The sequence below is a fragment of the Desmodus rotundus genome, chromosome 3 (assembly GCF_022682495.2).
Source record: "Desmodus rotundus isolate HL8 chromosome 3, HLdesRot8A.1, whole genome shotgun sequence".
In the NCBI taxonomy this organism is placed as follows: Eukaryota; Metazoa; Chordata; class Mammalia; order Chiroptera; family Phyllostomidae; genus Desmodus; species Desmodus rotundus.
In genome coordinates, this window is record NC_071389.1 from 104704640 (window position 1) to 104728505 (window position 23866).

At 39.8% G+C, this 23866-nt stretch overlaps 1 pseudogene; it reads left to right on the forward strand.

Moving 5' to 3' along the window:
* Nucleotides 1–937: 937 nt before the first annotated feature.
* The window catches only part of LOC112323156 (ubiquitin-conjugating enzyme E2 variant 1 pseudogene), a 60301-nt pseudogene continuing 37372 nt past the window's right edge, over nt 938–23866 (forward strand).

Consider the following 23866-nt stretch of genomic DNA (forward strand, 5'->3'; position numbering starts at 1 on the left):
AAGCTCACTGTTTTCTGGATTCAACTCACAGTCCTTCACCTCTCTAATAAGAGTCTTACCTCTTTTCCACCCTTTCTACAAAGTGGTTAGTTGTGTGAAATATCACAGTTAACACTAACCACAGGCTTTCCTATCTCTTCTCTATAGGTTGGTACTTTGAATCTCATAGAATACCCTCCTGCTGTCTTAATCCACTTTGCCTCCCCCCTCCAACTGATCCATAAAAGAGTAGGTGGGAGCTGTGAACACCAGTATACCTGCTGGAAGAGAGAAACTACCAACAAAAGAACCACCAACAAATAATAAGGGAAGATGGTGAAGGAGTGAGTGGAAGCCACACTAACTTCCACCCAGGGCCAATCAGGAACTACAACTAAATGGTAGAGAAATTACACAGAACAAACAACTGAACACTAGTGAGAGAGAAGCCTCAAAATCTTGGACAGAGAGGAGAACCAGCTTTGACACAACCTGTCTGCACCTGCGCAACAGCATACAAAACATGATGGGCAGAGTTACCCTCAGTTAACAAGCTGGAGGGAAGGATCCACCAAAGAAAGACCCAACAACAACCAAAAACCAAAGACAACAGAGAGCCAACACAAATGACAGCCCAAGAGCAGCAAATTCAGGGGATCAAGGAGATTGCACCACTGAATCTCATAGGTCTCCTGCCACGAACCCAGGGAGTCAGAACAGATGAATTTAAGAAGCAGAGGCTAACAAGAAGAGTCCCACAAACAATGGGAAGACAAAGAAACAAACCCAAAATGAAAGGAAAGGAGGTAGCATCAGAAAGAATGCTAACTGAAAAAGAGGCAAGTCAACTATCAAATATTGAGTTCAAAGCAATGGTTATACAAAGCTCAATGAGCTCACAGAGAATTACCAAGAACTACAGGGAAACTACAATGAATTCACTGCAAGATATATCAACATGAATGAGCAAATCGAAACTATCAACAAGGGCCAAGAGGAAATGAAGACCACAATTTCTGAATTGAAGAACACAGTGGAACTAATCAAAAGTAGGTTAGATGAAGCAGAGGACTGAATCAGAGAGCTGGAGGACAAAGTAGAAAAAAACAGCCAGAAAGAACAGAACAGGAAAGAAGACTCAGAAAGAACAAAGACATGTTAAGGGAAATGCAGGTCAACATCAACCATAATATCTGTATAATAGGGATACCAGAAGAAGAAGAGCAAGATATAGAAAATCTGTTTCAAAAAGTAATGATGTAAAACTTCCCTAATTTGATGAGAGAAAAAGTTATGCAAATCCAGGAAACACAGAGAGTCCCAATCAAGAAGAACCCAAAGAGGCCCACGGAATGATACATCATAATTAAAATGGCAAAATTCCAAGAAAAGAGAGAATCTTAAAGGCAGTAAGGGAGAAACAGGAAGCAACTTACCACGGAGCCCCGATAAGGCTAGCAGCTGACTTCTCAATGGAAATGCTCCAAGCCAGAAGGGAATGAGAAGAAATATTCCAAGTAATGAAAAAAAAAAGGCCTATAACCAAGACTATTCTATCCAGCAAAGCTCTCAACTAAAATGGAAGGCAAAATAAGGAGTTTCCCAGACAAAAAAAAGTCTAAAAGCATACACCTCCACCAAACCAGCCCTGCAAGATATGCTAAAGGGGCTGCTTTAAGGAAAGGAAGGAAAAGAGAGAGAGAGAGAGGAACACAGGTATGAAAAAATGGCAATGAATAAGTACCTATCAATAATAATGGATTCAATGTAAATGGATTCAATACTCTAATCAAAAGATAGAATAGCTGAATGGATAAGAAAGCATGACCCACACACATGCTGCCTATAAGAGACCCACCTCAGAAAAAAAGACCTACACAGACTGAAACGGAAGGGCTGAAAACAAATATTCCAAGCAAATGGACAGGGGGAAAAAAGGCAGGGTAGCAATAATCATCAGACAAAATAGAATTTGAAAAAGGGCCATAAAAAGAGACACAGAAGGTCACTTCATAAAACTCAAGGGAAGAGTCCATCAAGAAGACATAAACATTGTAAATATATATGCACTCAACATAGGAGCACCCAAATACATAGATAAAATCTTGGAAGACTTCAAGAAAGATATTGACAAAAACACAATTATAGTACGGATATCAACACCCCGTGGTCAACAATGGAGAGATCTTCCAAACAAAATATCAACAAAGATATTGCTGCATTGAACAATACCCTAGATCAAATGGACTTAACTGATATGTATAGAGCCTTTCATGCCAAAGAAGCAAAATACATATTCTTTTCAAATGCACATGGAAGATTTTCAAAGATAGACCACATGACAGGACACAAAACAAGCCTCAACAAATTAAGAAAACTGAAATTATATCAAGCATTTTCTCTGAACACAAAGGACTGAAACTAGAAACCAACCTCAAGGAAAAAATTCAAAAACACTCAAACTCATAGAGATTGAATAGCATGCTATTAAACAATGAATGGGTCAAGAATTAGGTCAAGGAAGAAATCAAAGAGTTTCTGGAAACAAATGAAAATGAACTCACAACAACCCCAAACTTATGGGACACAGCGAAGTCAGTCCTGAGAGGGAAGTTCATAGCGATAAAGGCCTACCTAAAAAAAGATAGAAACATTTCAAATAAACAACATAACCCTATGCCTACAAGAACTGGAGGAACAACAACAAAGACAACCCAGAGCAAGTACAAGGAAGGAAATAACCAAGATCAGAGCAGAATTAAGTGACATAGAGACTAAAAACATAATCCTAAGGATCAATAAATCCGGAAGCTGGTTCTTTAAAAAGATAAACAAAATCAACAAGCCTTTAAGTAGACTCATCAAGAAAGAGAGAGAGAGAGAGGGAGAGAGAGGACTCAAATAAACAAATCAGAAATGAAAGAGGAGAGATTACAACTGATACAAAGGATTGTAAGAAATTACTATGAAGAACTATATGCCAAGAAATTTGAAAACCTAGCTGAAATGGACAAATTCCTAGAAAAATATAACCTTCTAAAACTGAAAGAAGAAGCAACAGAAAGCCTGAACAGACCAATAACAGCTGACGAAATTGAAGCAGTAGTCAAAAAACTGCCAACACACAAAAACCCTAGACCAGATGGTTTTAAAGAAGGATTTTACAAAACATTTAAGGAAGAGCTAACCCCTATCCTTCACAAGCTATTGCAAAAAAATTCAAGAACATGGAAGACTCCCAAATGTTTTTTTTATGAATTCGGCATCATCCTTATCCCAGAAACAGATAAAGACATAACAAAGAAAGAAAACTTCAGTCCTATATTACTCATGAACAGAGACACTAAAATCCTCAACAAAATATTGGCAAACTGCCTCCAGCAATACACCAAAAAGATCATACACCATGATCAAGTGGGATTCATCCCAGAGATGCAAGGATGGTATCAATAAATGTAATATATTGCATAAACTAAAAGAAAGACAAAAATCACATGATCACATCAATAGGTATGGAAAAAGCATTTGATAAGGTACAGCACTCACTTATGATAAGGTACAAGCACTCAGCAAAGTGGGAATAGAGGGAGCATTTCTCAACCTAATAAAGGCCATATATGAGAGACCTACAGCCAACATCATACTCAATGTGCAAAAGCTAAAACCTTTCCCACTAAGATCAGGAACAAGACAGGATGTCCATTTTCACCACTTCTATTCAACATGGTATTGGAAGTCCTAGCCACAGCAATCAGACAAGAAAAAGAAATAAAAGGCATCCGAACTGGAAAGGATGAAGCAAAATTATCATTGTTTACAGATGACATGATAAGGTACATAGAAAATCCTATAGACTCCACCAAAAAACTATTTGACCTAATAAGTGATTTGGCAAAACAGTGGGATGGATTCAAAGTCAATATTCAGAAATCAAAGGCATTTTTGTATATCAACAATGAAATATCGAAAACAGAAATCAGGGGAAAAATCCCATTTGATATAGGAACAAGAAAAATAAAGTACCTAGGAATAAACCTAACCAAGGAGGTAAAAGACCTGTACTCAGAAAACTACACAACACTGACGAAAGAAATTAAGGAAGACACAAACAATTGGAAGCATGTACCATGTTCATGGATTGGAAGAATTATCGTCATTAAAATGTCCATACTACCCAAATAAATTTGTAGATTCAACACAATCCCTATTAAAGTAACAATGACAATTTCACAGATACAGAAGAAACATTAAAAAATTTATATGGAACCATAAGCAACCCCGAATAGCTGCAGCAATAGGTTCTTTTGGATTGGTGGAGAACAAGCTGACAGTAACCAGAGGGGATAGGGAAGGGAATTTCAGGGGAAAAGGGTGAAGGGTTTGCAGGAACAATTATAAAGAACATGTGGATAATAACGGGGGTGTGGAAATGGGAGGGTGGTGGGGAGGGCTGGGGATTGGGCTGGAATGGGGGCAAAAGGCAGAAAACTGTACTTGAACAACAATAAAATTAAAATTAAAAAAATAAAAAGAACTCACATGACTCCACTCCAGGAAGACAAAAAAACCCAATTAAAAAATGGACAAAAGACCTGAACAGACACTTCTCCAAGGAGGACATACAGAGGGACCAGAGATATATGAAAAGATGCTCAGCATCACTAGCCTTAGAGATATGCAAATTTAAATCACAGTGAGATACCACTTCACACTGGTGAGAATGGCCATCATAAATAATGCAACAATCAACAAGTATTTGAGAGGGTGTGGAGAAAAGGGAACCCTAGTGCAATGTTAGTGGGAATGCAGACTGGTGCAATCACTATGGAAAACAGTGTGAAATTTCCTCAGAAGACTAAAACTGGAACTGCCTTTTGACCTGGCAATTCCACTGCTGGGATTATACCCTAAGTATCCTGAAACACCAATCCAAAAGAACCTATGCACCCCAATGTTCATAGCAGCACAATTTACAATAGCCAAGAGTGGGAAGCAACCTAAGTGCCCATCAGTAAATGAATGGATCAAAAAACTATGGTACATTTACACAATGGAATACTATGCAGCAGAAAGAAAGAAGGAGTTCCTACCTTTTACAACAGCATTATGCTAAGTGAAATAAGCCAGGTAGTGAAAGACAAATACCACACGATCTCACCTTTAAGTGGAACCTAATAAACAAAACAAATAAGCAAGCAAGATGTAACCAGAGACATTGAAATTAAGAACAATCTGACAGTAAGGAGAGGGGAGGTGGGAGGGGATAATGGGGGGAGGGGGGGTGGGTTTTAAGGAACAACTATAAAGGACACATGGACAAAACAAATGGGGGTGGAATCAGGGGAGGGAGATGAAGATGACTGGGGTGGGTGGGGAAGTGGTGGGGGTTAAATGCAGATAACTAATATAATTAGAAAGAAAAGAAAAAGTGTGGGCCAAACATTTGGCACAATGCCTAGAGCACATTCCTAATCATTATCTGTCATTTCTTTTATTATGGGGACAAATGAACAAAATTAAATTAAAAAAAGAAATGGTACAATGTTTTTTAAAGTGAAGAAATAATAAATTTCTAAAGTAGACCTTATTTGTAGAAATAATAATGCATAGAAAAAACAAGAGGAAAAAGACACAAGAAGGGAAATATCAGATCAATCACCTGAAATCAAATGTATATCTTTTGGCCAGACAGAGAAATAAAAACAAAGCCAAAAGACTGGTATGTTTCATTTTGTCATCAAATGATGAACAATGTGGGAAAGCTCTGGATGATGTAACTTAAGCCATCAGCATAGTATAGTAAAAGTATTTACTGTTTTTTTTTTTTTTTAATAAGAATTGTCCATCTCTTTCTTTCCCTGAGGGTAACACTTGCTGGTGTCCAGAATTTCATGCTGCTGGATATTAGTGGATTTGGTTCCAGTTCTGGTTCATGTGATCTTTGGATTCCTCAACACAAGAAATCAAATGATTGCCCTTACCCCCTTGTAGTAGACATTTGTCTTTTTTTTTTTTGGTTTATCTGGCATCTGAGCTCTTATGTTTGAAATTCTGCTAACTTATATGTCTGTATGTAAAGCAAATCTAGCGTAACCCTCTGGAAGCCGGAAACTCCACCTACAGATTTTCTTTTCTTTGTAGCTTGAGTATGGTCATGTGAAGAGTCCTGTTTCACCAATCAGAAACCAACCAATGCAGCTGTAGATCTGAATCAGGAGTCAGAGGATGAGGCGGGGGATAGGAATCAGCAGCAGTCACAACACTGGGTTTCCAGTCACTAGTAGCAGTGATACAACTATGGTGTCTTGTGTCCATTGCCAATGGTGAAAATGGTGGGCAGGAGCAGTGCCTTCACTGAACAGTATTTTCTTGGGAGAAGATGGAAGGAGTAGGTAGGGAGTGTAATGTTGATTGCTTCTAACCTTCCTCATTACTGCCCACTTTCCATGCCTGGTTCTCTAGCTGCTTCAAAGCTGTTCAATATCCTCTTCATAATTTTGTTTCATTTTCCTCACCTTTCCTCTCTTTTTCCCTCCTTTTCTCTTCCCTGCTAGAATTAGCTAGAGACAGAAGCCTGATAGACACAGAATGGTTGTAAACTTTAATGACAACCAGGCAATCTGAGATTATCTGAGTTTTTTAGGGCTGAAGGCAGTGAAAATCCAACCAGCATTTGTGGATAGGAATCTGCTATGGCCACTCAGTGGCACCAAAACAAAACAACGCCCCCGCCAAAAAAAAACCTAATTAAAATATAACCAAAATTTATATGGAATGAAATACCAATTGAAGGCATTGGGCAAATATTAGGGAAGCTATTGGTTACTGATCAAGCTCCGGCTCCTTTGGGCTGATTACTACAGAGGTTGTGGTTTGACTTCCTGGACTGGTTATTGCAGATTGTGGGCCAGAGTTCTGTTCAGTCTTCCAATAGCTTAGAAAAGAAATTGGTAGACTTACTTCTAAGTGCTTACCTATGTCCTGTTTAAAACCAGGGACTCTAGAACTGTGCTGAAAAATAAAAAAATACAATAACAAAAACCTCAACTCTTGCAGTTATACTGATTGAGAAATAGTGAGGAACAATGAACTGGGACAGAAAGTAAGGGAGGTGTCATGAGACTTGGATTACCTCAAAGATCTGCTGAGCCTCTCTTATCAACCTAGAATCCAGTTTCCCCCATCCATCAAAGCTTTAGCTAATTTTTGGAAGGAGTAGTGATGTCCTAAAAGGCAAAGTTAATGTGTATCATGCTTTCTTACAGTCAAACCAATAACTAGAGGTATATACATCAGCATAGCATGAACGGTATATTACAATATCTAACCCAGGAAGAGAAGACTTAACATACCTCCCTACCATGGTAAAGAATGAAGAAGAGGTTGTAAATGTATTTGGAGATGTCAGACTTAGGAGAACAGAATGTAATTTTAGATTTGATTCAGTATGCAAGTTCAAGCACGTTAGTTGGCCTTAGTGGCACCTCAGAGATCTGGATGTCTTTTAAAACAGTGACATGAGGTAGCTCACAACCTCAAAAAGTAAATTGGACACTTCCAAAACTACCTGATGTGGTACACAGAGACCTGACTTAAACCACCATTATAGTCATAACTCTTTAGCTGATTTCCAGATTTAAGTCATTTCAAAAGCCCAGAATTTCTGGCATAAAGGGAACACCAGGTACCACTGAGGAAAAAACCTGTAATAACATCACAAATAGGTACAGTGACTCATCCTGGAATCCCCCAAATCTCTTAGCTTTATTGGGAATTCTCTATAACCAGTTAACTGAAAAGAAGTTTAGTCTTAATTGTAGAAGACCTTGTACAATATGTGAACTCCAGTAACTGGCTCCTGTAATTTACAGTCTCATTTGGGGTGGTACTGAAATACAGTAAAAGTGAATGTCTTCCCAGTGTATAATACACGAAGAGTGTTTTGCCTGGAAAGAGAGATTACTTAAGGATCTACAACAATCACTGATTATTGCTAATAGTTCTCTTGGGTGAGAGAAACATGGAACAAGATTGGATATTGGTGACAAAGAGACCTGAGAAAGGATTTTGAAGATGGGATTTTTGAAAAAGGCCAAAGTATAAGAATTTATACTCTATGGATGTTGTCCCCACAGCCCTCAATTATGGAGGATGCTCTTAATCAGGGAGGCAAAGTATATGCCTTTGTGAATGTCATTCAACCCTTAATCTCTATAGCACTTCCTCAGTGGATTCCCAACCACTGGACATTCTGATATGAGTGGAGGCTTTACATGGGCTCAACAACATGATTCTCTTTGATTTTCAGGATATTTCCACCAGGGAACACAACAGTGGCTCCACTGAATTAGAAGCTGAGACTGACACCTGATCATTTCAGGTTTTTCATACCAATTAACAAATGGGCAACAAATAAAAGAGATGGGGATTTTGATGTTGGTTGAGGTAACTGATTCTGGTTGTCAAGAGGAAATAAGGTTGGTACTTGTAATGGCAGAGAGAGAAGTTCAAAAGAAATTCCAGGTGATCTACTATGTTACATCCTAGTCTACCAAATTAAATAGTAAGAATTACTGGATTTTTCTTAACAACCCAATCTAGACAGAATACCCTTGGCTCAGATTCCTTCCTTAATGACATTGCCATATATAGTGGAGAACCCCTGCTAGCTAAGGTTTTGGCTAACCACAATGTAGAAAATGGAATTGGTGAAATAGAGAAGTTATTAAACAAATATGGCCTTATGACTGGTGTAAAAAATGAGGATTATAGTATCTACATAAATTTTTCTCACCTAAACACATACATATTCATATATCAGAACTACTTTTCTTCTTTCCTCTCCCTTTCTCTTATTATTTTGTAAAGGCTGTGTTGGAGATTCTAACTTAATAGTTTAATTCATAGGTAATAAACTATTGAGCTAGTAACATGACAGAATTAGTGAGAAAATGGATATCAACCAGAGTTTCAGTATTTAATTTATTAACTAATTATACTTTGTCTTATTTGTCTTACTTTGGAGATAAAGAAAAGATCATTTTTAGTGGCAAGGGGAAAAGTTACATGGTTGAAACAGGAGGATTTCTTGATTCCCTTTACCCCCTAGTATATACCTCTATTATTATGTTGTACTTCCAAAAAGAGTATTATGTGGATATTTAGCATCCACTTTCTTTGGATGTCCAACATTGCACTCTCTTCCCACATTTGAGAAATACCCAGAATTCCCTACTACCTGAAGGAAGAGCCTGCTTCCTACTATAGAAGCTGAAGTGCCAGGTATTTTATTTTGTGTGTGTGTGTGTGTCCCTGATTTTCCTGCTGCTAGGGAAAGGACTTATGACCCAGGAACCAGTAGTCAGAAACACTTGTCTGGACGGTGAATTGAGAGCTTGTAATCCAGTAACAAGGAGCTATATGGAGCTAATTCTGGGGCAGGTGTGGGCAGCAGAGCAGTGGGAGAGGTGTGGTGGCAACATCAGGGTACAAGGTAGAATGTAGTGATGACAGAGGGGAGGGGACAGACTTTGGCAGCCAGGGTTTGGTGATAGTGCCAGGAGTATCCTCACCAGATTCGCTTTGTACCAGGCTTTCAGCTGTTATCTGGTTTGATAGCCCTTTGTCATTCCTGTTTACCAAGTTTTGTCCTTTAGCCTTTCTGGTAACTGTAATTCCTATTCTGCCAAAATGCATTTTTTACCTAAGACCCCACCCTGATACAGTGCTCTTGTTGGAATGAGCTCTAGTTCTCACTTCTCCCTTCCTGTCTTTTACTACCCCCTTGGAAATTAATCCCCAACAGAAACAACCCAAACTCATTTTTACCACATTGTCCTAATGACCTTGACAAACGCTGACGCCAGAGCCAATGCAATGGCTGTGGATTCCAGATTCCTGGTAGGCAGGCCAGCCCATGCATGCAGTGGTGAGAATGGCAAGATGAAAAGCTTCTGATCAGTAGATGCACAATCTGATACAAGAAAATACACATTTCTTAGAATCAAGTTAACATGTTAGTAAGCTATTATCTCTCTTCACAGTGGTAAATGATCAGCAATGGTACAGGAACTTCAAAGGAAGTCATTTCAGAGTGAGCAGAAATAACTTTATTTCTTGAAAGAACTAGTTGGAGGGGTAGATGGATGAGCTGTGCACTCTGAGAAAGCTACAAGTCTGTGACAGTCAAGTGTGGATTCGGGAGTTGTGTTACATCTGTGGACTGGGTCACAGTGAAACACACGGTGAGCTGTGGGAGTGATGTTTCCAGGATTGATGTTGACGTATGCAGTTTGGAACATCTGTTTGAAACCCTGTTGGGAAGGGAGGTCAGTCGAAGGTCTTATCTAATCAATGTAGGGTAGCCAAGGGCTGTAGTCTGTGTATTTTGGTGGTATTTTCAACATAGATGGAGGCATACTTTTGCCATAAAAGTGGAAAAATCTGAAGTGTCATAATCTGTGCCAGCTGTGATATAAGTGATCAGCTGACAGGGTTTTTAAATTTCTTATTCCAGGGCATTTTCCTTGACCACCAATTAGCATAAGAATTTAACCACTAGTTCTCACTTTATTTCTAGACTACATTTCTAGTTGACCAAATAGCAATTATCCTTTCTGTCACCTGTTTTATGATTAAGTTTTCCATGGAGACAATAAATTGAACCAGGAACAGTGACAGTGGAGCTGAGTCTCAGTTTCTCTGTTTGCTGGATTGGGAACACCCACAGACCACATGTCAGGGTGGTGTGGTCAGCAGGACTCATGTTGAGGAGACAGCTAATGGAAGCAAGAATCAAAGGGAAAGGAGTTTCTGCTGCAGCCTGAGAACTCTGCTCTGGAGGACTCTCACTTAAGCCCTTTTAATTTGAAGTATTCTAAAATATATTGTTAACCATGATAAATAGTGTGCTTAACAGAATATCTTTCAGATATCCATAAAATAGGCTCTTTTCTTCAAATTAAGACTATCAGTAATGTATTTAGTTCTTGACCAGGGTTTGTGACTGTGACTGCGACTGCTAAAATAGTGGTTCTATAACTGCCAAATCCTCCATTTTTAAAAATTGAAGTGAAACGTATATAACGTGAATTTAATCACTTTAAAGTGAATATTCCAGTGTACCTTCAGTACATTTGCAATGTTGCACAATTACCACTTCTATCTAGTTTCAAAATATTTTGATCATGCTATGTTAAAACTCATATCCATTTCCCATCCCCCTTCCCCCAACTCTAGAAATCAGCTATCTACTTCCTGTTCCTTTGCATTTACACACTTTGAATATTTCATAAAAATAAAGTTATACAATATGTAACTTTTTATTTCTGTCTTCTTTCATTTGGCATATTTTTAGTGTTAACCCATACTATAGCATCTATTATTATTTTATTTCTTTTTATGGCTGAATAATGCATCATATGTATATACTGCAATCTGATTATCCATTCACCTATTCATGACATGAGGGTTATTTCAAACTTTGGCTATTGTGAACAGTGCTACTATGAAAATTTGTATTTGTCTGAGTACTTGTTTTTAATTCTTTCAGGTATATACCCAGGGGTGGAATTGCCATACCACATCATAATTCTATGTCCAATTTTTTGAAGAACCATCAAACTATTATAGTGGCTGCACCATTTTACATTCTCACCAGCAATGTGTGAGGGTTCCAATGTAGAGTGTTCTCTACATCTTCCTTCTCACTTACTACTTTCTGTTTTTTTGTTTGTTTGTTTGTTTTTTTCAGTTAATCAGCCTGAATAAAGACTGTGGGAAGATGGTGGAGTAGAAAGCACCAGAATCTGTCTGATGTAACTGTTTTGGAACTCTAGTATATTGGAGGCTTACAATTTCTAGGTGAATGCTGGGACGCTAAATTGAGGTTAATTTCAGTTCATTTCAGCTCTTCACTTAGTGGTGGTTCCTCATTCCCAATTCCCAGACCTGAGGCAGGCAGCTGTGCACATGTTCCAAGACCACCTTGCATGCCGCTTACAGGAAACAGAGTGGGCAATAAGCACCTCCTCTTCCAGATACCAGCATGTGTGTTCTGATAACTAATTTATGCTTCTTATCACAGAAGTGCAGATGAAGAGGCAAGCATCCTTACTGAACACCCTCCATTATTGCATTCCTCCAGATGCAGTGAATTCCAGAGGACTTATCCCCACCCCCTTCACTTTTCTCATCTTCCCTTTAGGGAACCAGATATTTAAGAACTAGAATATTCAAAAACAACTAAATATATGGAGAAATTTAGAAAGTCACCACACATATCCAAGGGAAGGCACAATCTCAGAAGACCAGAGAAGACTCTAGCTTGTTACCTTAGGGTCATGGTCATACCAAGCATATAGCCTGGAACATTCAACAAGCAAAATCAGACAAACAGCAAGCTCTGGGAAAGCCCAGTTACTGCATTATTAGGCTCAAATGCCCAGTTTTTAACAATAACAAAACAACAACACAATCTTAAGGCATAAAAAGAAGTAGGAGAAAAAAATAAGCCAAAAGAGACTTTCCTGGAGAAAGACCAGATGGTGCATCTACTGTTACTATGAAAGTTTAAAACTTTCTTAAAGATGCTCTGACAACTAAAGAAAAATGTAGAGAATTTTTTAAATGTATGAACAAAATATAAATATAAATAAACAGATAGAAAATCTAAAAGACACTAAAAAGAATTCTGGAGGTCAAAAACAATAACAAATACATTTATTAGAGGGATAAAAGATAGATTTGAGTTGGCAGAAGAAAAACTCAGCAAACTTGGAGGTAAAACAATGAAAGTTATAGAGTCTGTGGAACATATAGAAAAGCAAAATTATATAGTGACCAAAGATTAAGGACCAAGAGAATCAACATATTTACAGTGGACATCCCAGAAGGAAAAGAGAGAGAGAAAGGGGCAGAGAGATTATTTGAAAAAATATTGGCTAAAAACTTTCCAAATTTGATGAAAATCATGAATATAAAGTTCCAAGAAGCTCAATAAATTCAAGTAGAATAAATTCAAAGGCACCTACGTCAACATTATAATCAAGCTGTCAAAACACAGGGACAAAGAAGGAATCCTGAAACAGCAAGAGAAGCAAGTTGGCAGATACAAAGGATTCTCAGTAAGAATATCAGAATATTTTTCCTTAGAAACTTTGGAAGGCAAAAGCCTGATATATTCAATGCTGAACCAAACAAAACAATAACCTATCAATCAAGAATCTCATATCCCACAAACTGTTATTCAAAAGTGAGAAAGAAATTTCAATATTCCCAGATAAACAAAAGTTGAGGGAGCTGTTAACATTAGACCTGCCCTTCAAGAGATTCTGAAGGGAGTCCTTGTAACTGAAATGAAAAGACTCTAGACAGTAACTCAAGTTGTATGAAGAAATAAAGATTCAGTAAAGGTAAATGTATAGGCAATTATAAAAGTTAGTATTATTATAAAAACAGCTTGTAAACACTTTTTGTTTTCTACATGACTTTAGACTAATAGAATAAAAATATTAGTCTAAAAGCTAGTATTATTGTAACTTTAGTTTGTAACTGCACATTTTGTTTTCTACATGCACAAAACAACAGTTAGTTGTCTATGTTCAGTTATTGATTGACATCAGTAATTGAAAGGACATGGTGACAGCTATATAGGAACAGGGTTTTTATATGTTACTGAAGTTAAGATGATATTGTAATAGGGTGGTCAGGCCAGATCTCTGGGAAGCAGGGGAAGGGATCCCCAAATTAATAGAAGAATCTGTACTTCCCCAGAGGGACTCCCGAAAGTGGGCTGAGGATTAAAGCATAAGCCTGTCAGAGCCAGTGCCTTCCTGGAGAGGGGAGGGGCTTCGGGAGGAAGCTGCTGCCTGAGGCAGCGGTAAACAGTCAGCGGTCAGCATGCACAGCCCTGGCAGCTGAGCAGCTCTTGACCCAGCCAGAGGGAGCTTGTACTGAGGCTGCACAGGGTGAAAAGGCCAAAACACATGTGTATGGTGGAAGTCAACAAGCTGCAGCAGGGTGCGTGACACCCCACCCTGGGCCAAGACCCGGTGCTTCTACCAGTGACTGGAGACCTTGCCCCCTTGCGGAAAATGACAGCTGGAAGATAGGCTGACACTGGGCCACACTGGTTGAAAAGCCAAACACTTCTGCCATGCAAGGAGTTTAGGATGCTGGCTTTAAAAATAGAACACATGCAGAAGCTTGTTCTCTTGGTATTTTGGCTTTCTCCTCAACACAGTTGGAGTGGGGTGTGGGAGCACTTGAAGGACTGGCCAATGGTAGGCCCACTCAGGTCTCATGGGGCTTTTTGCCTTGCACAGTCAGGAGCCAGCTTGCAGAGACAGAGTCCCACTGCAATATGTGTAATGGATGTGTGCCTTACTGGGTGCCAGCCCCTGGGATGCTGTGACCCTGTGCAGCACACCGCATGAGTCCTGGACTGCCTCTGGGTTGCCCACTGTCTTGCCTTGAGGGAGGCACAGGCCAGGGAAGTTCCTCAGCTCCAGGGGCACAGGCAACCTCAGGCACTGGGGTTCCACAGATGGAGCTCTCCCTGCATGACCATCTGGAGTGGTCTGACAGTGCACCCCAGACCCTGAGAGAGAGAGAAAGCTGTGGGATGATGGTGACTCAAGAACCCACAGATTTGTGTGAGAAAGAGAAAGAGAGAGAGAGCATGCTCAAAGATGGAGACCCATTCGTGTAGTTGCCATGGGACTAAAAAGGACAGATAAGATGGGGCAAGGTGTCTGCACACTGACGCTGGTCCTGGGGGTGGCTGGTTTTCTGTGCTTTGAAGAAGAGGTTGGCTCAGAGCAAGAATGCTTCCAGCCCCCGTCAAATTTAGATAATAAAATCCTCTTTCCTTCCCCACAAATCTTCGTGTTATGCTTATACATGGCAGCAGGTGGCAGGACCCCTGGCTGCCCAGTTCCAATATAACTTCAAATTTGAGGTACATGCACATTAAAAATATCTCTTTATAAGTGCAATTGGTAAACCAAAGCAGTTTTGGTGAGAAGAATTAGCATGGATTTGGGAGTAAAGGTTTGATCCCACTCAGTTCTCATGACTCCTCCAGGAGTCCTTCTGTTCCTCATGTATAAATGAGGAGGCTGAATCAGGGTTGCCTTCTGTCCTATGAGTGGCCAAGCCTGGCTCTTTGAAGCCATCTATCAGGAGTCACTAGCAGCCCTGACTTATCTGTTCTTCCTCTCTGTCATCTGTGACCAAAGTCTTCTCTATCTCTTATTCTAATGTTCCACTTTATTTGGACCACAGTGTCTCTTTAGAAGTCTTAATCACCTTCGTGTACAGAGGCTTTTGTCAGATACATAGCAACTGTGGGAGCCTTCTTCTTGTAGTTCTCATGTTCTTCCAACTTCATTTTATTTCCCTTTGTTCTCCCTAAATTGGTTCCATTATTTTTTCCTTGTTGAGTACTCCTTCCTGTTGAAGGATATTGGATTGCCTTGAGCAGAGTTGTTCTTAGTATGTTTTCACCTTCTGCAAGAGCAAGTACTCCTGTTCTTTGTAGCATATGGAATCTATGAATACCAAGAATTCTTGCTTAGCCCTGATCTTTCTAATTTTACAACTTCTGAACCTTCTGTGGAAGGTGAGTGATTGGACAAGGTATCACCACACATTCTAATGCTCACACACAGGACATCCAAAAGACTCAACATAGAATCTCTTCCTCAAGAAAGTCTCTCATCTCTCAAAGGTATCCAAGAACAAATTTTCCCTTGTTCACACACATCTATGCCTGTTCACAGGACTCTGAATTAGCAAATCCTGTCTATCTGGAGGTAAATTATACTCAACCCCAACAATTTCAGCTGGTCCAGTTTCCAGGGCTGACTTAATAACATGCACAGGAAAGAAATGTGCATTTCTGCATATACAACAAGGTATGTGACTCCACATTGCAGAAACAAACATTCTCTGACAATGTTTCATTTATGAGCAGTGGTAGAGAGTCAGCCTTGTCATAAGTGAAGGTGTTGCAAGATAAGCACTTTTGGGGACCCACAAGGGAGGATGAAGTCTGGTGGTAAAATTTACTTAGGTAAAAATAGAAAGCTGCCCCGAAGTTCCCAATGTCTCATCACCATCTGTCCCACTCTGAAAGAAGTCCAATCTTATCTTCATCAGGACCAGAAATAGGAGAAATGTGCAGAGATTCTGTGCCATGCCAACATTTAGTCCATATCAAAGCTTAGTCCAGTTCCCAGTTGTGCTCTGGTTGGCTGGCACTGCTGTATCCAGTACCCAGGCTTGGCTTGGAGCCTGCTTGAAGTCCATGCAGCAGCCAGCTGTGTGGCTGCTAGGACCACATAGTTACTATGGAGAGAGAATGCAAACAAACGGGGCAAGTGCTTGTGTGTGTGTGTGTGTGTGTGTGTGTGTGTGTGTGTGTGTGTGTGTGTGAGTGAGAGAGAGAGAGAGAGAGAGGCATTCTTTGTTAAGCTGATTATATTATCTTGGGTTTGGGAAGAACTAGGTGTTTCTTCAAACCAACCAATCAACTTCCCAAGCTTTCATGGGCTTCCGATGGGTCTACCCTCTAATCAATCTATTTCCTAGATCTTCCAGAGTCTGTGCCCCTTATCCAGTCTGATCTTTTCCTCAGAGTAGACAGGCCTTTATGGTCTCCATTTTGGTTCCTATTGCGCATGGATTTACCTTTTTCCATAGTCTGGGTGAGAGGACCAGGGAGATTAAAAAGCTGGTCCATCTTCCCTATATGGGCGAGGGAGGGGTTTTAATCCCTTTTGTGGGGCAATGCTGTGATCCCCTGGAGTGTGTGAAGTTATAGCTTCCTGGTGAAGCAGGTTTATGCTCCCTAGTTGATTATGCTTAATAATGTCTGCTTTCCTTTGCCCCCTTTCTTTATTAACATCTAGCTACCTATGCTAACAAAGGGTTAAAATCAAGCAGGTGTCGCAAGAGACTGGTGTATGAGAGTTGACGTTTAATTCCCCAGAAAGAAACCCTCAACTGAACTTGCCTAAGATTATTTTCCCCCTTTGGATTGAAAACTGAGGGTTTTTATTTCAATATCTAAATGTAACACTTTTTCATCATATGATTAATAAAAATAAAATAAAAAGATTCATCAGCTAATGGCAAAGTGGATGTTTCTTAGTATATATGAAAGAAGAAAAAACTATGAGAAATGCAAAATATATCAAGTTTCTGTTCTTCTCCAAGATACCTTACTATCATAGATAATATAAAAATGATAATCAAAGCACTTGTCTTCTAGGATAACAAGACACTTACCAGGTCATCCAACAATCACAGTTGTTTTATTGAAGACTGAACACTGAGTCTCAGTTTTTAAATGTGTGCTACATGAACAATAGTCAGAAGTCTACTTTCCTCAGCTTTTTTGTTAATCTTTCCCTTTGTTTGTGCATAGATTATTTTCTTCAGTTGCATTCTGAACTCGACCTTGAATAATCCACAAAGCTCTCCTGAGCTCCTCCCTTGAGCGAACTATTCCCTTTTCTGCAAAGTTTTTATTTTAAGATCTTATTTATTTATTTTTAGACAGAGGGGAAGGGAGGGAGAAAGAGAAGAAGAGAAACATTAACATGTGTTTGCCTCTAGTGCACCCCCTACTGGGGACCTGGTCTGCAACCCAGCATGCTCCCTGACTGGGAATTGAACTCGTGACCCTTTGGTTTGCAGGCTGGCACTCAATCCACTAGGCCACACCAGCCAGGGCACTGCAAAACTTTCAGAAGCTCAGCATTTCGGAACAAGAGAATGACAAAGGTGAAATTATTGCAACCAATCATTTTTAGATAAAGCTGAATATCTTCCAGCCACTCCAAACTGATTTTCTTTTCCCCCTTGAAAAAGGAACAGAAAGGAGTTAGAAAACATTCAGGGGACTGAAATGATACCAAAGTGAGGAGCACTTTTTGGAGGTAATCTTATGCAGAAAAATGGGGAGCTTGCAGGACTAGGGGTAAGTTGTTTACTCAGTTTTATTAACAACTCACTGGGCAGACTATGAAACCTCTGAATTTTTACATTAATATATGCCCTTGCTCCCCTGTGTAAAGAATTCGCTGTCATTTGTGGCATCCTTTCCATGATTCAGACATGGTGAAGGCCTCTCACAATGACATTTGGAAGTGTCTGTGGTATGTATAGCCATCATAATGTTAAGAGAAATAACTTCCAAAGTCAGGTTAGAGGCTAATGATAATAATAGTAATAAAATAATGTTATTTGAATATTATCACTTATTTCAAATGAGAGCTAAAGGTATGTTTAGCTTGCATTTTCTTCCATCTCTGATATTCCAAAGGCAACTGGTTCCTATCTTCCTTAATGTATTTTTTAAGTATTTTCAAAATTTTTGGTAAAACACAAATAACCCCAAATTTGCTATTTTCATCATTTTAGGGCATAAAATTCAGTGGACTGAATTACATTTACAATGTTATGCCACCATCACCACTTTCTATTTCCAAAACTTTTCCATCAGCCCAAGTAGAGACTCTGTACCCATTAAGCAGTAACTCCATATGCTCCCTCCCAGCACCTGGTAACCTCTACTCTACTTTCTATCTTTATAAATTTGCCTTTTATAGAAATTCTGTGTAGGTAGTATCACAATATCTGTCCCTTTGTGTCTGACTTATTTCACTTTGCATAATTTTTCAAGGTTAATCCTTATTGTAGCATGTGTCAGAAATGTATTCTTCGTATGACTGGATAATATTCCAGTGTATGTACAGTTGATCCTCATTTTTCACAGCTTCTGTATTTGTGAATTTGCCTGTTTGTTAAAATTTATTTGAAACCCCCAAATCAATACTTGTGGCTCTTTTGTGGTCAGAATTGGATATGGCAAAATTTGAATCACCTGATGCTGATGTTCCCAGACTAAAGTTGAACAAATAATGCTGCAATTAACAAGTATCTATCTGAGTCATTGATTTCAGTCCTAGGCGTGGGATTGCTGGGGCATATGGTGGTTCTATGCTTTAACTTTTGGCGGCACCATTTTCCATTCCCACCAGACTGCACAAGGGTTCCAATTTCTCCACATCCTCGCTGATATTTGGTCCGTTCTGGTTTCTAGAAAATAATTATAGACATTTTAGTACATGTACTGTGGTATCATATTGGAGCTTTGATTTGGATTTACATAGTGATTAATGATGTGGTACATCTTTTCATGTGCTTGTAAGTCATTTGGATATCTTCTTTGGAGTAATGTTCATTAAAATTCTTTGTCCATACTTTAATTGTTTATCTTTTTATGGTTGAGTTGTATACTGTGTATATGTAGGCAAAATGGAGTCAGTTAGGCTCCCTCACCCAGATACCTGGGGAACTGTGATATCGGCTCCTTAGCAGTGTTTCTATAACTGTGCTTCAGGGCCCGTGTGCACAGAATCAAGGTCTGTTGTATAACTAGTGATAGTGCATGTAGGCACCCAGCCAGCTTTGTGTGCACTCAGTACATAAGGGAGTAGGGACTTTCTGCAGTGGGACTCCTGGCTTGCGGTGCAAGTGGATCACCCTACCCTAAAATAAAGGAAATAAAATAAATAAAATGTCAGACAACCTGACAGCTCTGTGTATTTTCTTCCTTGTGCCTAAATGCCGTGTGAACCTGCCCGGCCTTGAACGGCTACAGGACAGTGTACTATAACCTGATCAGATATAAGATTTGCAAATATTTTCTTTTATTCTGTAGGTTTCTTTTCTACTTCCTTGATAGTGTCCTTTGATGCACAGAAGTTTCCCACTATGGCCTCAGGTCACACCCTCACTATTTCCAGTAGGGATTATTTGAGTACATGCTGGATTCCAGCCAGTATCTTTGCTTCTGCTTTTGCATCTCTTCCCTTCCTCAAGTCATCCTCCACTCAGTTGTTAAAAGATATTTTTATAGATAAACCAGATTAAATCTTTCAATGTTTTCTCAAATCAATCACAAGAAAACCCAAGTTCATTAGGGTAATATTTCAACTTCATTATCACATTAAACTTATAGCTGATGTTTCAGTGACAAACCAGAAATTATCCTTGCAGTCCAGGCACCATAGCACAGGCCCTGGTAGCTCTGAGCGTTGTGCATGTGATGCTCTGTGCCTGGAATACCTGTGCCCCTCCAGTCTTCAGCTATTAAAATTGTGCTTACTTGGACTTTAATGCAAGGTGCCATGATGAGCACAGATGTATGACAGAATATGTCACCAAGGAGGAATTAACTTAAAATATGTTAGTATGTTAAAAAGATAAGACAGTAAAAAAACACTGAATCAGTTTAATACTATATAAGGAATGTAAAATATAAAGGGAGCTCCATAATGTGGCTTTCACATAATTTGGAACTTAGAAAATTAATTTGACTTTCATACAACAACAGTGTATACTAACTACTATTAGGCTCATTAGGGGAAGACTGCCCAGCTGCCAAACAAAGTAGTTTGGGACACCAAGCCTCTCTCTGTGTTACTATGATATAGGAGGACGAGCAGCTTCATAGGCAGAGAGTCAGCCGTGGTACTGACTGAACAGGCAGAGACTGCCCAGGGAGTGGTTTTTGGCAAGACTCTAGGTAGAGTCAAGACAAGAATCTAAGTGTAAGTATGTATGTTAAGTCTGATTTGGGGAATTTCTGGGTTAGAATGGCTTCTTGTTTTTCCCAGGGGCCCCTTTGTTGGTGACTATAAATAGACAAGTGCTAGCAGATAATTTCCACTTCATCTGCTCTTATCACAACAAGGAATGGTTCTTGTGTTGAACTAGAGTTGTAGCAGTGGGAATAGCCTACTGCTTTAATTCAGGTGTTGCCAAAGTTTTCTGTAAAGAACCAGATAAATATTTTAAGCTTTGTGAGCCAAGAGGCAAAATCGAGAACATTATGTAGGTTTTTATATAATAGGAGGGAAACAAAACTTGATGAAATTTAAATTATAATAACAAAAATTGAGTACAAGTGTAATACAGGCCTACCAATGAGAACAAAACTCTTGGGAATATTATTTTGTTTAGCTGGTGTACAAAATTAGTGTTCCCTGTCACTATATGGATTGGAAATGTTCATCTGTGAAAGCCATTCTCAGCTGTGGGCCTTGCCATCAATAGGTGAGGGTCTGCCGGCTGTAGTTTGCCAGTCCCAACAGTTTAACCAAAGAGTTTTCTTGTTTCTTGTTTGCCAAGAAGTGAAGCAGCCAAGAATAAAGAGTGGAGGAGGATTGTCAACAAAAGGCTTTGTCCTAGCGTGTTCCCAGTGCTTCTCCACCACTACCTCTGTTTTCTTAGAAAAGACCTAAACCATTCAAACACAAATAGGTCAGCATTGCACTTTTGCCATCTTTTCAATGAGGCCTCTTTGACCAGCCTATTTAAAATCACAATGCCCTCCCCCCACCAATCACCCCTGATATGGAAAAGGTGGGCTGATTATCTTGTAATACCTGATTTATTATTGTGTTAGATCTGCTTTGTAGGATTCAGATTCAGAACTCATCTTAGATTTTGTTTACATTTCCCACTTTGTATTTGGGAACCATTTGAACATAACCAGTAACAACATCTCTTTCCATGGAACTCCTAGGATTCATCTATTAGGGAGGTTTTAGAAAATCCACAATTGTATTTGTCAATATTTGAATGGATTCAGCAATAAAAAAAAATGGAGCTCTAGGTCAAAGGGAATTTGACAGGAAGAGCAGATAAGGCAGGAAGGCTGCTTTTTAACTGGACAGGAACCTATCTTCTTAGTGGATAGAGAACCCCTTGGCCCAGCTGAGCCTCTTGGAGCTTCTATTTTTTTCATCATTTGGTTTTGCTATTTTTATTTCTGTAGTAAATTTAGGAAACATCCAAACCTGTAAGAATTTTTATGAGTTTATCTGAGCCAAACTGATGACAATTGCCAGGAAGCAAAACCTCAATAGATTGAGAAAATGCTCTGGATAATGGCAGTTTCGCACCTTATTTTATACACTACAATCAAAAGAGGTTGCGTAAGGGGGTTACATGAAATCCACTGGTGATAGATTAGGGAGGCGGGAGAAAGCAAAATGGGGAAACTGGGATTAGGTATAAAAAAAAGTAAAATGGTAGACATACTTCTTTTACATATGTGGGAAAAGGATAGTTAACAATCAACAATTAACATGATAACAATGAGGGGATTTGTGTTCTCAGCTCTGGTGTAGTGGTTGTGCCCAAGGGTTTTGGAAAAAGGGAAGTGACCTTGACAGTCCAAAGCTGTGTATGTTATCATTGATACAAAAAGACAATAGACAGACTCAATTAAGGTAAAGATTGACTTTTCTCATGGAAGAGTCTAGCCTAGGGTATGATTACTCACCCTAAACTGCTTCTAGTTAGAAAGTTTTAATTGCACACCATCCTATGTGGTTATGTCACAGGTGGGCACAGGTAACCAGGTTCTCGGTGATCGGGACAAAGAATTGAACCAAACACCTAGAGTTTGTAGCAGAGAACATGGGAGCAGTCCAACTCCAAGCAGAGATTGACCTCATGGGCTGGAGGGGTTCTATTCTTACACGGCAGATCTTTCCTGGCTAGTTTTGGCGGGCTTTTACTGTGCATGTGCAAGTACTTGTATTACTTTAAAGCTACTGCACATGTGGTCTCCTATGATTGTCCCTGATTGGCCACTGGAGAAGGGGTCGCACAATGTTACCGAATGGACATGCCTTCTCCCGGGGTCCCCCTGTACTAGGTTTGCCTAGCCTGCCACCAGGGAATTATAGCTCTCCATGTTAGAGATTGGTGAAAATTAAAGGAATTATTTATTTGAAAGTTATACAGATTTAAGACTAATGACTTAATGTCTTCATTAAAATCCCAAAGTCCCTTAAAACACCCACAAACACAAACAGTCCTTCCTTCCCCGCTTTGCCCAGTCCAGGGTACCATCTCTCAGGAAAAGAAATGGAAGTCTGTGGCTCAGGTAGCCCCCAGCTCTTCCCAGGAATCCATGATCAGCTGGCAAGCTTCCCTTGGTTCCCAGCACCACCAGCTGTGTCGTTGGGATCTCCAGTTCTTAATCCAAAACCACATGGCATCTTCTCATGGCCCAGCAGCAAGAGTCCTTTCACCCCTTTCCTTCCCACAGCATTTCTCCTGCATTCTTCCAAGCAGCTAAGAGAGAGCTCTGCATTGCTGCTACATCTTGCTTTCCAGCTTCCTAAGCTGAGTGACAAAGGGAGACCCAAAGCTGCATGGTTCTCACCTACTAAAGCCTCATGGTTTCTCTCTGCTAAAGCCACATGGTGATTCTTGTCATGGCTGCCACACCTGGGTTTAAATCCCAGTGCCAATCTTCCTCTGCAGCCCCATTCTGACTCCTCCCACAATTGGCTACACATGCCAGCACTCCCATATTTTTCCAGCTTTTCTGGGCTGCCCTAATAAGTCCGGGCAGGTGTGGCCCTGTGGTGTGGAGCCAGTCATCTCCAAGCTCTTATGCAGGCTCTATAACCAGTGGGAGTTGCCTCCCAGTTACATCCTGGGTGGAAGTCACTCCCTTCTCCCTGGCTCAAAGCATGGCCACAGCCATTCAATATATCCATGAAACCAGTTAAAGGTTATAGACATGTTAAATGACCATCCTAGAAGTTATCTGCAAAACTGTTGCCATGCAGAACAGCTCTCAATGGCCCTGCTCCATGTGTCCTATCCCTTAGTTCAGACTTGTGGGGTTGAGGACGTCCCATATTTTTAATATTTACTGGACACCCTGAGTTCTGGACCCCATTACAAATCTTTCTTTTGGGTGCCCCTAGCTGCACCCTCTTTCAGTTACACTAAGTCTCAGAGTTTGTAACGCTGCCATGCAGGCCTCCCATGGGCTTGTCAGGTTTAG